The sequence below is a fragment of the Littorina saxatilis genome, linkage group LG1, assembly GCF_037325665.1.
Source record: "Littorina saxatilis isolate snail1 linkage group LG1, US_GU_Lsax_2.0, whole genome shotgun sequence".
In the NCBI taxonomy this organism is placed as follows: Eukaryota; Metazoa; Mollusca; class Gastropoda; order Littorinimorpha; family Littorinidae; genus Littorina; species Littorina saxatilis.
In genome coordinates, this window is record NC_090245.1 from 36,074,084 (window position 1) to 36,089,083 (window position 15,000).

The following is a 15,000-nucleotide window of genomic DNA, read 5'->3' on the forward strand; positions in this document are numbered from 1 at the left end:
TGATCCAAGGTTAAGCTTTAGAACAAGTGGGGCCAGCTGATGTTTCTGTCTAGAAGTGATTACCATACTTTTGGTTTTTGCAGGATGAACTATCATAGTATTAGTGTTACACCAAGTAAACATTTCATCGAGGCTTCTTTGAAGTGATGACTCTAACACGTTCAGATTTTTTGAGAAAGTGTACACAGATGAGTCGTCAGCAAAAAGGTCATTGATAACACAAGGATCAGAAATATGGAGTGGCAAGTCATTAATGAATATACAAAACAAAAGTGGACCAAGAACGGAACCTTGAGGAACCCCACTTGTGACACGACCTGTAGTAGACAGTTTCCCATTAAGAAGGACATATTGCTTTCGATCATTTAAATAAGAACGAAAGAAGGCTAGAAATGGAGACTTAGGGAGATATGCGGATAGCTTTGAAAGTAATGTAGTATGGTCCACTGTGTCGAAAGCTTTCTTGAAGTCGAGGAAGACAGTGCCCACTATTTCAGACCGGTTTATGGCTGACAGCCAAGAATCACACATCTTAATAAGAGCAGTATGGCAAGAATGTTTTGGACGAAACCCAGATTGAGACGGGTGAAAAAGCTTACAGATCTCCATATACTGAAGTAAATGCTGGTGGACGTGCTTTTCAAGTGGTTTGGATAAAACCGATAGGACAGAAATTGGACGAAAGTTGTTGGGGTTCGACGCATCCCTAGTTTTGGGCAGTGGTACTACTTTGGCAGTTTTAAAAACGGTAGGAAATATAGCATTTTCAATACATAAATTGTACACGTATGTAAGTGAATCAACCATATATGGCACAGCCACTTTAAGGAGGTGTGCAGGGATATTGTCAGGCCCCATCGATTTCTTGTTTTTAAGGTCCTTAATGTATTTTCCCACTTCATGTACCGCAATTGGTGGTACGCGGAAAAGGGAAGCTTTTTCCAGTTTACTAGAGCAGAACGTAGTAAGAATATCTGGACACTCGTACTTATCTCGGTTTGCATTGCCTTGGGCTGCAGTCAGCAGTCCATCGGCAAGGGAAAGAAAATGATCGTTAAAAGTTTGAGGGGATATAGTAGTTGCAGCTTGATTTGAGCCTTTCCGAGTTTTATGTGTGATTTCGTTGACAGCACGCCACAGAGTAGCTGTGTCCCTTTTGTCTGACACCAGTTTATTGAAATAGCTACGTTTTGCATCACGCACCATGTTGGTGACTTTATTCCTCTGTTTTTTAAATTCTGTAGCCATTTTATTTTGCTTAAAGTGGTCGCGAAGGGCCATGGCATTGATTAAGTCCGTGTTTAACCACGGAGGAAGCGTGGGATGCTTAACTCTTTTCTCTCGGAGTGGTGCATGCTTGTTAATAACAGGTAAAAAAACATTATAGAAAGCTTCCAAAGCCCCATCAGGGTCACTGTGACCAAACACGTCACGAAATGGCGCAACGGCTAGATCAGCTAGAAACTCTGACTAATTAAAATTTTTAAATGATCTATACTTGATAGTTGTATGGCCTTTGGGAGGTCGCTTGGGCAGCTTGAATGACCATGTGCAAAAAACAGGATAGTGATCGCTGAAGCTTTCTTTAGACACTGACACCCTTGATACCATGGACACATGGTTGGTATATATGTGATCTATTAATGTGGTACTGGTGCTGGTTACACGCGTTGGGTCCTGGACAAGCTGATGAAGTCCAAAAAGCGAGGTAGTATTAGCCCATGCGAACTGAGGCTTATTTAGATCAATATTAAAGTCACCTAATAACAAAATATTGGACCCGCAAGCGTTGACTTTGTCCATCATCGACTCAAAGTCATCGCGCCAACATTGTCTTTCTGCAGGGTTTCGATAGACATAGCCTACTAACAAAGCAGACGATTTAGAATGTTTAACCTCGACCCACATACATTCCACATTTTTTGTTTCAAGGTCAGTTCTTCTAACTGTGAGGTTAGCAATCGAGGCATGAATGTAGAGTGCCAAACCCGTGTGACCGTGTTCACTGCCATCACGGCGGAGTACCGAATAATTCGGGATCTGGATAAGAGTATCGGTAACGCGAGAATCGAGTCTCGTTTCGCTTATTCCGAAAAGGTGAACTGGGCGATTCGCCCTGCTAAGTAATAAACTAACATCAGGCAATTTGTTGTATAGATGGTAGACGTTTACGTGTCCGGCGCGAAGGCCGGATGCTCTAGTGCCGTCAGGCATATTAGGTCACTGAGCTAATCTTCGAGCATAAAATTAAAAGTAACACGCACAGATAAATAAAGCCAAATAGAAAACTAACGAGCAAGTAAGACGAACAAATTAACAATAGAACAAATGGACCAAAACACAAAGGTCAGTGTTACACAGAACTAAAATCAAAACAGAGAAAAAAGAGTTGTTGTTTTTTACCAAAAACGATCGATTGGTAAAGTTCAGTCCGCGTTTTCATAAACCAGAGCGTAAAATACACTCTGCCAAAACGAACTGCGTGCAACTAAAGGTCACGTCCGGCGGCTGCTACTCAAAGTGGCAAGGTCATTAGATGGATAGCAGCTGATAAGTATCTCCAATACAGAGTCCAACCAAAAGTAGATGGGCAGAAGTCAGCACTTGCAGCACAGCTGTGTTGTGCACACAAGGAATATCAGGTTTGAACATGCGATTTGGCCATGAGCACTCATTTCGGCCGGAGTTTTAGTAAGTCTACACACACCGATTAAACACCAAAACACTGAAGACTGTTGGTGAGTTAACACATATCTCCGACTGAGCGTTAGCGTGGCAACGCCCACAGTTCCGTGTTGTTTGCCTTTGTGCCTTTATGGGACACACACACACACACACACACAAACCCACACACAAACACACACGCACGCACACACACACACCGACGCACACACACAGCAACCATACAAACACATTCACATCCGCATTAATGGGGATGCCGTGCGCGCGCGCGCGCACACACACTCACACACAGATATCGCGCACTCGTTACAGATGTGGGCGTGTGTAGGGATTGAATGGTAGCGGGATGTTTCTGAATGGATCAACCAACTGAGGGCGGGACGCAGCAGGATAGCGGAACTGGCTGGGCAGGTAACCGTAGGGCGTCGGCAACATAAAGGGTCTTTGCATTGTTCGTCGACTCTCGAGATCGGATCGTAATGGCCAAGGCACAGTACGTGGGTCAAAATGAGGTCTACCTTGCTGAGGACAGCTCAGGGGAATAGGAGGTTGACGCTGTGGACGATGCTCCATCCACAGTCTGCCGGTGAATGGACTTGGCGGACCGGGCGGGGTCACGGTAGCTTGGTTTGCTTCTCGCTGGAAAGTCCGCCTGATAGGCTGGGTAGTCGAGTGGAGTGGAGTGGTAGTCGAGTGGAGAGGTACAGGGTCACGCAGATGATGGGGTGCCTGAGGATGATGTCGACTAGGGCGTGTCTGGCCTGCACGTTTGATATTACAGGCCAGTCTTGCAGTACCCTTGGGGTTTGGGTGAAGCGAGTCACGGTACAGGTCTTTGCAGGGGGCGCCAGTACTTGTGATGAAGGTCGCTGTGTGGTCAATAAAAATCACTTCGTCGCTACTGCACACTTCTTCAAGTGCGCAGTTTGAGACAGCGATAGTTCTTTTTAGCGGGTGGTCGCCTCGGGGAGGTACTATAGAGGAGGCGTAGAGGAAACAATTGGGGAACACTGTCCTCAAAAGTGTCATCAGGCCCCTCCAGGCTGATTCAGTCACAGTGTTCAGAGAGAGAGAGAGAGAGAGAGAGAGAGAGAGAGAGAGAGAGAGAGAGAGAGAGAGAGAGAGAGAGAGAGAGAGAGAGAAAGAGAGAGAGAGAGAGAGAGAGAGAGACAAAGTGAAAGAACAGAGAAAAGAGAGAGAGAGAGAGAGAGAGAGAGAGAGAGAGAGAGAGAGAGAGAGAGAGAGAGAGAGAGAGAGAGAGAGAGCTGTGTGTCTGTCGCGCAGGCGAGTTTTGCCTTCATTGTTGCCTTCACCTTTATAGCACTCCAGGTACTGTCTGTTCCTTACAACTTGCTGAACGCATTCATTCAACTTTCTGAATTGAAAAACCGCTGTGGTGTGTAGTCAAGTCAATGCGACCCACCAGTCACGACAAAGCTTTATCGGGTTACTCAGACACATGACTTGGCAAATGCAGGGGATCGACTCATTGCTGTCACTCGGGCTTGACTACCCGGTATTGCTGTCTCGTGATGTTTACAGTTTTTTAGTGTGTGACCAAGAATCGACAGGTTAGAGAAAGAGAGAGAGAGAGAGAGACAGAGAGAGAGAGAGACAGAGAGAGAGAGAGAGAGAGACAGAGAGAGAGAGAGACAGACAGAAGTCGGAAGTCGGAAATTTTATTTGTTAGGCCTCCGGCCCATAACAAGACTGGTGACACATTATACAAGCGAACAATGTTTAAAATAAGCAGAAAAAGCAACATTATGGACCTGCATCTTGCAACTGAGCATTTTCCAGAGAATCAGTGCGAAATCGTAGTGCTTTGTAAATATACGTTGCTAATTGTCTTACCACTTGGCCATTTGTTGAGGATAGTAATTGGCACATTCTAAACATGGATGGGTTCCGATAATACTTTGAGGCTATTAATTCAACTCTGATCTCATTATATGCGGGACAAACAAGTAAAAAATGTACTTCCGTCTCCAGTGTATCATCTGAGCACAAAGGGCAAAATCTGTCTACGTTATTCACATTGGGTTTATACTGTAAATAGTGGTTATTTAAGGGTGACATACCAAATCTGAAACGTGCTAACATTCTCCTCAAATGAACATTTCTTATCTGATACAAATAACCACTCATACACAAGGACTGCTTAAATAACGAATACACATTATAAAAAACGTGTGATTCAAGGGAACTATGCCAATCCTGTCTAAAGCAATCGACAAGTCTTTGGCGAAATTCTCTTACAAACGTGGAAATATCACCAACACCTTGTGCTTCCCACACTTCACCAAATCCATACTTGTACAAAACATTACGAACGTTACAAGCCCATGTCGTGTAATTTTGCCTTTGTATAGACAGTAACATATTATACACTTTCTTGGGGTACCTGTTGCCATCCATCTGAGTTAATCGAAGCCAAAACTTCATACACTTTATGTGCGTTACCACAAACAGAGGATAACGTCCTGTTTCACCGTAAACTATATGCCTTGGTGACTTCGAATGGACACCGACAAACCTTTTAATGGCAGACAAATGTACTCTTTCAACAATTTGTTGATCAGCAGAGAGTCCCCAGACCTCCGAACCGTACGTCAAGATCGGTTGTATTTGACTGTCAAACAGTTTAAAAAATGTATCAGGAGAATATTCACCAATACTCCAAAGAAGTTTGAGGATAGCTGATACTCCCTTTCTCGCGCGATCAGCAAGGTCGTTTAGAGTGTGGGAAAAAGAGATTCTTGTGGACATATAGACTCCTAAATATTTATACATGTTTACAACTTTCACTTCACTATCACCAAAGAACCATTTTTCTCGTAATGCTAGATGGCCACCGTTTCTAAACACAACTATGTTCGATTTAGCCATATTTACGACTACCTCAAGCTTCTTTGAGGTGGTCAATAAAACATTTAGCTGGTTTTGCAAACCGATGACACTATCAGAGATTAAAACCACATCATCCGCAAACAACAAAATCAATAATTCGACTAAATCCGGTGACAATTGAATACCGTGTCTTCCATTTGCCATAATGTCTTTGGTTAATTCGTTAATAAACAATGAGAACAAAATCGGTGAGCAGTTTTCACCCTGTTTTAGGCCGACTGGACACATGAATACATCTGAAAGTTCACCTCCTGCTCGAACACACGTTTTCACTGTCGTATACATACTTTTAAGGGCTAAAACAATCTTTCCACACATGCCATTCTGATCCAGTACTTTCCATAGTTTATCCCTGTGAACAGAGTCAAACGCTTTCCGAAAATCTATAAAGGCTGCATACAGTTTTCTATGTCTCAACAACTGTTTCTGTACGATTCCAAACAGTGTAAATATGTGATCTACTGTAGAGTGATCTTGGCGAAAACCAGCTTGCTCCTCCCCAACAACTTCGTTCTCTTCTATCCAATCAGAAATACGTTTATTCAAACTAAAACTATATAATTTGCTGCATACATTCAACAACGAAACACCTCTATAATTATCCGGTGAATCAATATCTCCTTTCTTATGAATTGGGTGCAAAATCGAGTGTGACCATTCATCGGGAGAGAGAGAGAGAGAGAGAGAGAGAGAGAGAGAGAGAGAGAGAGAGAGAGAGAGAGAGAGAGACAGAGAGAGAGAGAGAGAGAGAGAGAGAGAGAGAGAGAGAGAGAGAGAGAGAGAGAGAGAGAGAGAGAGAGATCAAATCAAATCAAATCAAATCAAATTTTATTTTACGAGGGTTGTGGCATAAGCAATATAAACGAGCTTCTTTTCAACCAGCCCTCGCCCAGAGAGGGACTATTCTAATCTTAAAATAAAAATAAAAATAAAAAAAGGCAGAAAAACTATTCACATGACTATATACACGTTGTAGGCTATACATACATTCTTGCGTTATGAAACACTGATGCTTTATGGACAGATATGATCAATATGACAAATAATCAGAACGAAGTCTTCCATCACTGTGACTTTTCGTAATTTGACATTAAATGTAATGAGAGGTGTTTTTTGAAAGTATTGAGACTTGTTGGGACTCGAACTGATTCCGGGAGAGAATTCCACAAAACGCTGCCAGAATAAGCTAAACTTGATTTAAAGAGATCTATCCGCGGAATGGGGACGTTGAATTTTCGGCTTGGTTTGGCTTTAAATAAGAGAGAGAGAGCGAGAGAGAGAGAGAGAGAGAGAGAGAGAGAGAGAGAGAGAGAGAGAGAGAGAGAGAGAGAGAGAGAGAGAGAGAGAGAAGAGAGAGAGAGAGAGAGAGAGAGAGAGAGAGAGAGAGAGAGAGAGAGAGAGAGAGAGAGAGAGAGAGAGAGAGAGAGAGAGCGAACGAACGAGTTTTTCAAACATAAAACCGGTAAATGCATTTCTTCTCAACGACTTCTGCTTTCTGTTTCCTAACATTAATCATTCTTTATGTCTGCTAGCCCTTGCTGCTATGAAAAAGAAGTATGAGAAAAGCTGCTATAAAAACAGAGACAAATAATATATGCAGTTAAGGGAGAACAAAACTGGTTTTCAATAACTCAACGTCAAATGACAGGGTGTATGTGATTGCACAAAGGGCACATACCTTTGTGCATGCCGCTTAACAAACAAGCCTTCTTAAATCTTGTGTTCATTTGCATACGTAAAGTTCTTGACTAGTTGCGTCACAGTTACTTTGTAGAAAGTGTGACTGGTGAATACACGAATAACTCATTAATGATTGTTACTGTTCCCCAAAACATCGCGCAGTGCTGGTGCCAATTTGATTCTTGCGCGTGTAGGAAAAATACCTGTTTGCCATATGTTGGGAATATACCATTCATACTGGGATAAGTAAATCGTATTATTAGATATATAGATAAATAATAAATGAATGAATGAATGAAAGAATGAATGACCAAATGAATGAATGAATGAATGAATGAACATGACAAACCTAGTTTTTGTAGACGTTACAAGACTGCTACCCTATTCTGACATCTTGGGGACACAGCTCGCACAAGTTCCGGACAATGACATCCATATGCGCCTGGATAAACCCAAAAACAAAAAGACGGCTTCAATCAAAATCTGCAACATTGAAGGGATCGTAATACAAATGATAGAATGAGGTTGTAATTGTTAGAGACGCAGAAGGTGATACACGATTCGCCAGCTCGATGAACATACATTTTTCTTAAAAGCTTGGATGCGCGTTATCCCAACAATTTTAACATTGTGACGGACCAAGACAATACTGACGAGATGTCTCAAGATTTTGTTGTGGTCAACGCTGATCATTACAATTGCCGGAAATAGCAATAATGAGAGAAACATAGGAATGGCACTTATTATTATTATTATTATTATTATTATTATTATTATTATTATTATTATTATTATTATTATGAACATTTATGCGCCTAATCTAAATATAGCCCTAGGCGCTTACATATTAATTTCTGCCGTTTGAAATGGAATTTTTTACAGACAGACAGACAAACAGACATTTTTTTACACACAATATATAACGCATTCACATCGGCCAGTAAACCTCAAGCCTATTAGGCGAGCATTCACCTTTCACGGCCTTTATTCCAAGTCAAACGGGTATTTGGTGGACATTTTTATCTATGCCTATACAATTTTGCCAGGAAAGACCCTTTTGTCAATCGTGGGATCTTTAACGTGCACACCAAATGTAGTGTACACGAAGGGACCTCGGTTTTTCGTCTCATCCGAAAGACTAGCACTTGAACCCACCACCTAGGTTAGGAAAGGGGGGAGAAAATTGCTAACGCCCTGACCCAGGGTCGAACTCGCAACCTCTCGCTTCCGAGCGCAAGTGCGTTACCACTCGGCCACCCAGTCCACTTATGTCACCGCCTTGCGTAGGAGGACAAAGGAGGGCACTTTCAATATGTACGTTACATGTGGCTGTGCTACTGAATTAATTACTTGTTGTTCTTAGTAATTACTTTGTGGACTGCATTGCTGGTAGTTGTGCCCTTTAAGTGTGTTCGTTTTAATATACACTACAATGCTTGTTATTGGTGTTATCAAAATTGTTGAATAATTAGGACACCGACGAATGTCACGCATAAAGACCCCGGTTCTCGCACCAACTCGTACGTGCACATCATGTTAATGTCAACACATTTTGAGTTTTTTCTTTCAAACTTCTGTTTTTCAGGAAGAAAATGTGGCATGTTTACCTTGCTCTCCTCTTCTGTCTTGTGTGTGGCGCACGTTATATGTCAAAGCAGCACCGCCCTGATATGGCCCTTCGTGGTCGACTGGGCGTTAAGCAAACAAACAAACAAACAAACAAACAAACCTTGCTCTCCTCTTCTTTACATCCCTTGCTGACGGCCAGTCTACCTGTGTTAGCGATGCACCAGACAACTGCACTTTTGAGGGTGGGCTGTTACCGTGCAAGTGGTCATTTGAATCATATGGCTGGACCAATGAAAAATCCAGTGTTGCTTTAGGCGCAGCCGGTTCATCGGAAGCAAACGTGACAAGCAGAACGGTTTGCCGCACAGGACAAGAAACACACTGTTTACAAATTAGCTACCTGTTTGAAGTGAACAACACTAGCATTAGGGTACTACTAGTTGGAGCCAGGGACGAGGACGACGGAGATGGCAATGACGGTGGAGTGCAGGTTATGGCCTGGACATCATCGGCTTCAGTAATAGGTGTGTGGCATATAGCTAATATAGCTATTCAGAGCAATGATAACTTTACCATCACAGTAGAAACCAGGAAATTCACTGAAGATGTCGGCAAGATTTGTATAAATTATATCCATTATATCAAAGTTCCGTGTTCAACTTTACCAACAAGTACAGCACCGTCACCACTAACGAACACACGAAAAGAAAGAACAACAACGGTTGGTTCACACGTCTCCACGGACGCTTCAAACGACGTAAGTGTAGTGGTTGGAGTTGTGGTAGCTGTTATTGTCATCGCTGTTGCAGTTGTCTTCTTCATCCTGTACCGACGAAAACAATTGCATCTGTGGAAGACGTGTTTCATTAATAAAAACGAGCAGAACCCTACCGGAACATCACATAGCGGAGAGGGCAGCATTGGCAAATATGATAAACGCACTGTCAATGGCGTCGACGCGACACAGATAGTCTCAGGATACAACAACCATGCTTTCACAGCTTCAGAATCACAGCCTTCAGACACCTATTAAAGCGTTAATACAGACACAGACGAATCGGGAGATTCTGCAGCTCCCCACTACTCTACCATACAAGAGTGCCAGTCTGCTGATGGCAAAACACTGGCTAACGCTTCGAAAGTAATTGACGACGATCCTAACGAAGTCAAAGCGGAAAATGGACATTTAACTACCAGATTTGCAGCCACAAGACACACCAATGCTAATGCAAACTTCAAAATTTAACTCACTACAGTACAAAGTCAGGGTGTTCATGTTTGGTATGTTTCCAAGTGGAAGGATTTTCTTATGACATGTAAAAGCATGGAAATATGAGATGGTGAGCTGAGCTGTTTTCACAAGGACTGGGCCTTTAACTTGCAGCCTCTAAAACACTGAAGGGATAGATACAAAAAATGACACAATGAATGTTATCGTTGTTAGAGACGCATAAGATGATACTCAATCACAATAACTCGCCAGTTTGATGAGCATAAACGGGTTCTTAAAATCTTGGATGCGCGTTAAATTGTCCCGACAATTGTAACATGTTGACGGTCCAAGAATATACAGACGAGTTGTTTCAAGAAAACGTAGTAGGCTGCTTTTGAGAATGTATGAGCAGTTTATTGTACATATGGGGCTGCAAAGAGGAAGTACTTTTTTGTAAACGCTAATTGCCAAAAACAATATGAAAAAAACACCGCATATTAGCGTTTATTCCACCTCCTTGGCTTGTGTAAGAGGACAAAGCAGGGCTCTTCCAATCTGTACCGTACCTGTGTTTGTGCTACTGAATTTACTACTTGTAAATCTTAGTAATTACTTTGTGGACTGCTTTGCTGTTTGTAGTGCCGCATGAGAGGCACATTTAGAAGTATACAAAAAAACATGTTCGAGTTTAGTACATTCCTTTTGGACAAAGTGTTATAGAGTTTTTTTTATTATTGAGATATTATGAATACTGACCTAATGCTATGCCTTTTTAACACCGGGTCCCCATTCTCGCACCACCCCTTACATGCTTATGGACATCATTTTCATGTCGACAACATTTTCTTCTGTTCCAGGGAGACTATGTGGCAAGTAGCTGTCCTTTACTCTGCTGTCTTCTTCACTGCGAATCATGCTGACGGTCAGTCTACCTGTGTCAGCGATGCACCGGACAACTGCACTTTTGAGATTGGGCTGTCATCGTGCAAGTGGCTATTTGACTCAAATCACTGGAGCAATGAAAGATCCAGTGCTGCTTTTGGCGCTTCCGGTTCATCGGTAGAAAACGTGACAAGCAGAACGGCTTGCCGCACAGGCCAAGAAACACACTGTTTGCAGATACGATACTTGTTTAAGGGAAGGCACGCTGGCATTAGGGTACTACTAATCAGAGTCAGGGACGAGGATGACGGAGATGACAGTAGAGAGCTGGCAGCCTGGAACGGAGCAGACGCAGGAATAGGTGTGTGGCACACAGCTGGTATACCTATTCAGAGCAAGGATAACTTTACCATCACAGTAGAGGCCAGAATAGTCACTCAAGTTGTCGGAAGGATTCTTATAAATTATATACATTATATCAAAGCTCCGTGTCCACATTTACCAACAAGTACAGTACCGTCTTCAAACAACGTAGGTGTAGTGGTTGGAGTTGTGGTCGCTGTTGTTGTCATTGGTGTTGCAGTTGGCTTCTTCATTCTTTACCGACGGAAACGATTGCATATGTGGAAGACGTGTTTTATAAATAAAAACGAGAAGAACCCTGCCGGAACATCACATAGCGGAGGAGAGCACAGCGTTGGCAAATATGACAAACGCGCTGTCAATGGCGTCAAAGTGACACCGACAGGTTCAGGACATAACAACCATGCTTTCCCAGCGTCAGAATCACAGCCTTCAGACACCTATTATAGTGTGATCAAAGATACAGATGAATCGGGAGCTCCCCACTACTCTACCATACAGGAGTGCCAGTCTGCTGACGGCAAAACCCTGGCTAACGCTTCGAAATTAACTGACGACGATCCTTACGAAATCAAGACTGAAAATGGACATTTAACTTCCAGATCTACAGCGACAAGACACGCCAATGGCTATGCAAATCTCAAAGGTAAAACAGGGGGGAAAGGAAACCCTTTGGCACATGCTTCTAACGGAGACTATAGACACACACCAGTGGCAAGAGGTACGGGAGATGAAGTGACTGGAGTTCACCATTGTCTTGAAGAAGATTCGAACAATCATGGAGAGGGAGGGGACACAGGGTTGTACCACTACGCCAAGGACCCTGACATGAATCCAGAAGCAGGTGCAGATGCAAAAGGAGTGTACCATATCCTTGAAGAAAACCCTGTTATTTCGAGAGACGACCAGTCATTCGGAGTATATCATGAACCAAAAGTCGAACAAATGGGGCAGCAGACTGCGAAAGTCTCGAAGGGACAAACTGGGAACTACAACACGCTGGACTTTGTAGGAAAGAGTTGTGATCTGAAGACACACGAGGATGGTTCAGGCGGAGTGTACAATCACCTGGGGGCAGAGAGTGATGACCCCTACAATGAGGTGGACAGGGATGTGAGGTTAGAGGTCATCGATGGAGAATACTCCCACATCAAGCTGAGTGACTGTTAGAGACATCAAGCAAGTCCCTGTAGTTTGCCTGTCCGACTTGTCCTTTGTTATCTATTCGTATCGGAAAGAGATAAGACTTCCTTGTTTTGAGACTCTCGACAAGAAGGAACAAGTGTGTTTCGAGTCTGTTTGGTTGTTGCAGACGATTGACTGAATCCAGATTTAACATTCGCAAATGAACTGCTTGACCTGATAAGATAATTTAACTACACTTACTGCTTGATTGAAAGTCACGTGACTTTTATTCTTTCCGTACTGTTCTAAAGTTCCGTGTGTTGCAGCTAAAGCTCCAATATTATCTGTCATTGCATTGTGTTGTTATTTTGTTTCGTTTTTTACATTTACTCAACTTATGACTAAATGTTTTAACATCGAAGGGGGAATCGAGACGAGGGTCGTGGTGTATGTGTGTGTGTGTGTGTGTGTGTGTGTGTGTGTGTGTGTGTGTGTGTGTGTGTGTGTGTGTGTGTAGAGCGATTCAGACTAAACTACTGGACCGATCTTTATGAAATTTGACCTGAGAGTTCCTGGGTATGAAATCACTGAACGTTTTTTTCATTTTTTTGATAAATGCCTTTGATGACGTCATATCCGGCTTTTCGTGAAAGTTGAGGCGGCACTGTCACGCCCTCATTTTTCAACCAAATTGGTTGAAATTTTGGTCATGTATTGTTGTGTAAAAAAAAAAAAAAATTCCATCTCACACGGCATAAATAAATCCCTGCGCCTTGAATATGTGCGCGATATAAATTGCATAACATAAAAAAAAAATCCCTGCGCTTAGAACTGTACCCACGGAATACGCGCGATATAAGCCTGATCATATTGATTGATTGATTGCCTAAATGTTTTGTCGACTTTATTTTGTTCATGTAATCTTCTGGGTGGAGCGTTACTCAATGACGAATGTTTGCTTTGTAAATAGAAGTTTATATTTACGTGTATTTTGGTTGTATTCGAACCATGAGAGACAATATTGGACGTTTTCCTGCTGTGTATCTTTACACAACCCAAAAACAATCAATATATATTTATTTAGATGAAGATTAGTTGAAGATAATATATCATACCATATTTCACTTTTTTTTAACAGTACACACCAAGTTTTGCTCATCGTGTGTTTTGCTTATCAAAGTTGTATATCATTTTCTCTGAATTTGTTTACCGCCATCATGATTTGCGTCTGTGTCTTTTATGTTCTCTTGAATTATTCTCTGAAAAAGGAAAGGCTGTACACGGTAAGCTGTACAGATTTGGTCTTATGTTATTGTTAGAGCATTTTAGTACCCCCCGCGGGTTAGGGGGAAGAATTTACCCGATGCTCCCCAGCATGCCGTAAGAGGCGACTAACGGATTCTGTTTCTCCTTTTACCCTTGTTAATTGTTTCTTGTATAGAATATAGTCAATGTTTGTAAAGATTTTAGTCAAGCAGTATGTAAGAAATGTTAAGTCCTTTGTACTGGAAACTTGCATTCTCCCAGTAAGGTCATATATTGTACTACGTTGCAAGCCCCTGGAGCAATTTTTTGATTAGTGCTTTTGTGAACAAGAAACAATTAACAAGTGGCTCTATCCCATCTCCCCCCTTTCCCCGTCGCGATATAACCTTGAACGGTTGAAAACGACGTTAAACACCAAATAAAGAAAGTAAAGAAAGCATTTTAGTTAGTCTGCATGAGATTGTTTTAACAACGATTAAGAACTCATGTCGATGTTTCAGTACACCTTGAAGCACCTGCAATATACCTTTTAAATATTGTGTGGCTGACTTAGAGAGAGAGAGAGCGAGAGAGAGAGAGAGAGAGAGAGAGAGAGAGAGAGAGAGAGAGAGAGAGAGAGAGAGAGAGAGAGAGAGTATGTGTCTGTGTCTGTGTGTCTGTGCGTCTGCGTGTCTGTGTGTGTGTGTGCGATTAAATTGAAACATTTCATGAATCCATCTGTTTAAACACACATATTTTGTTGTTGCTTTTTGTGTAAAATTGAATTAGATTAAATATAAATGATCGATCATGCATAAACTTCTATTTTCGTATTATACTGCCTGAAACACCACTTTATCACTTTAGTAAAGCTTTGCAAAAATCTTTCTTTTGTTCTATGTTTTTCATTTTGCAAGATTTCTGTGACTGTGTGTTTTCTCGGCTTGTATATCTTTCTTTCTTTCTTTCTTTCTTTTGTTCCTGCCTCGCTGTTATTTTTCTCTGTAGCTCACACTTGAGCGAGCAAACCTCTTGCTAATTGTAATTAAGACATTGCCACATCAGTTTCACGTTACTTCTGACAAATATATCTCGTGATTCAGACTTCTCCTTGAAAATGCTTTCTGCGTTTTACATTTTCGTAATCGTATTACTAGACAATACAGTCACCATAATTGGATACAGACTGTTTAAGAAATTCCAGAAAAGGCAAGGAAAGAATCAGGCGAAAGCAATAACTACGTGTTCTTCTACAAACGTGTAATAAAACTCAATCAAATAATTAATTCGCCGTGGCTTTTAAACTGGTACGCATGGTGTGTGTTTGAGGT

At 42.0% G+C, this 15,000-nt stretch overlaps 1 protein-coding gene across 2 annotated transcripts in view; it reads left to right on the forward strand.

Annotated features, from left to right (window-relative positions):
- Positions 1–11,046, forward strand: part of LOC138968356 (uncharacterized) — an 87,341-nt gene extending 76,295 nt beyond the window's left edge. For both annotated transcript variants that reach the window (XM_070340929.1, XM_070340912.1), the window contains one exon: positions 10,912–11,046. The gene's annotated coding sequence lies outside the window, so the exon portion shown is untranslated. The remainder of the gene's footprint in view (positions 1–10,911) is intronic.
- Positions 11,047–15,000: the final 3,954 nt, after the last annotated feature.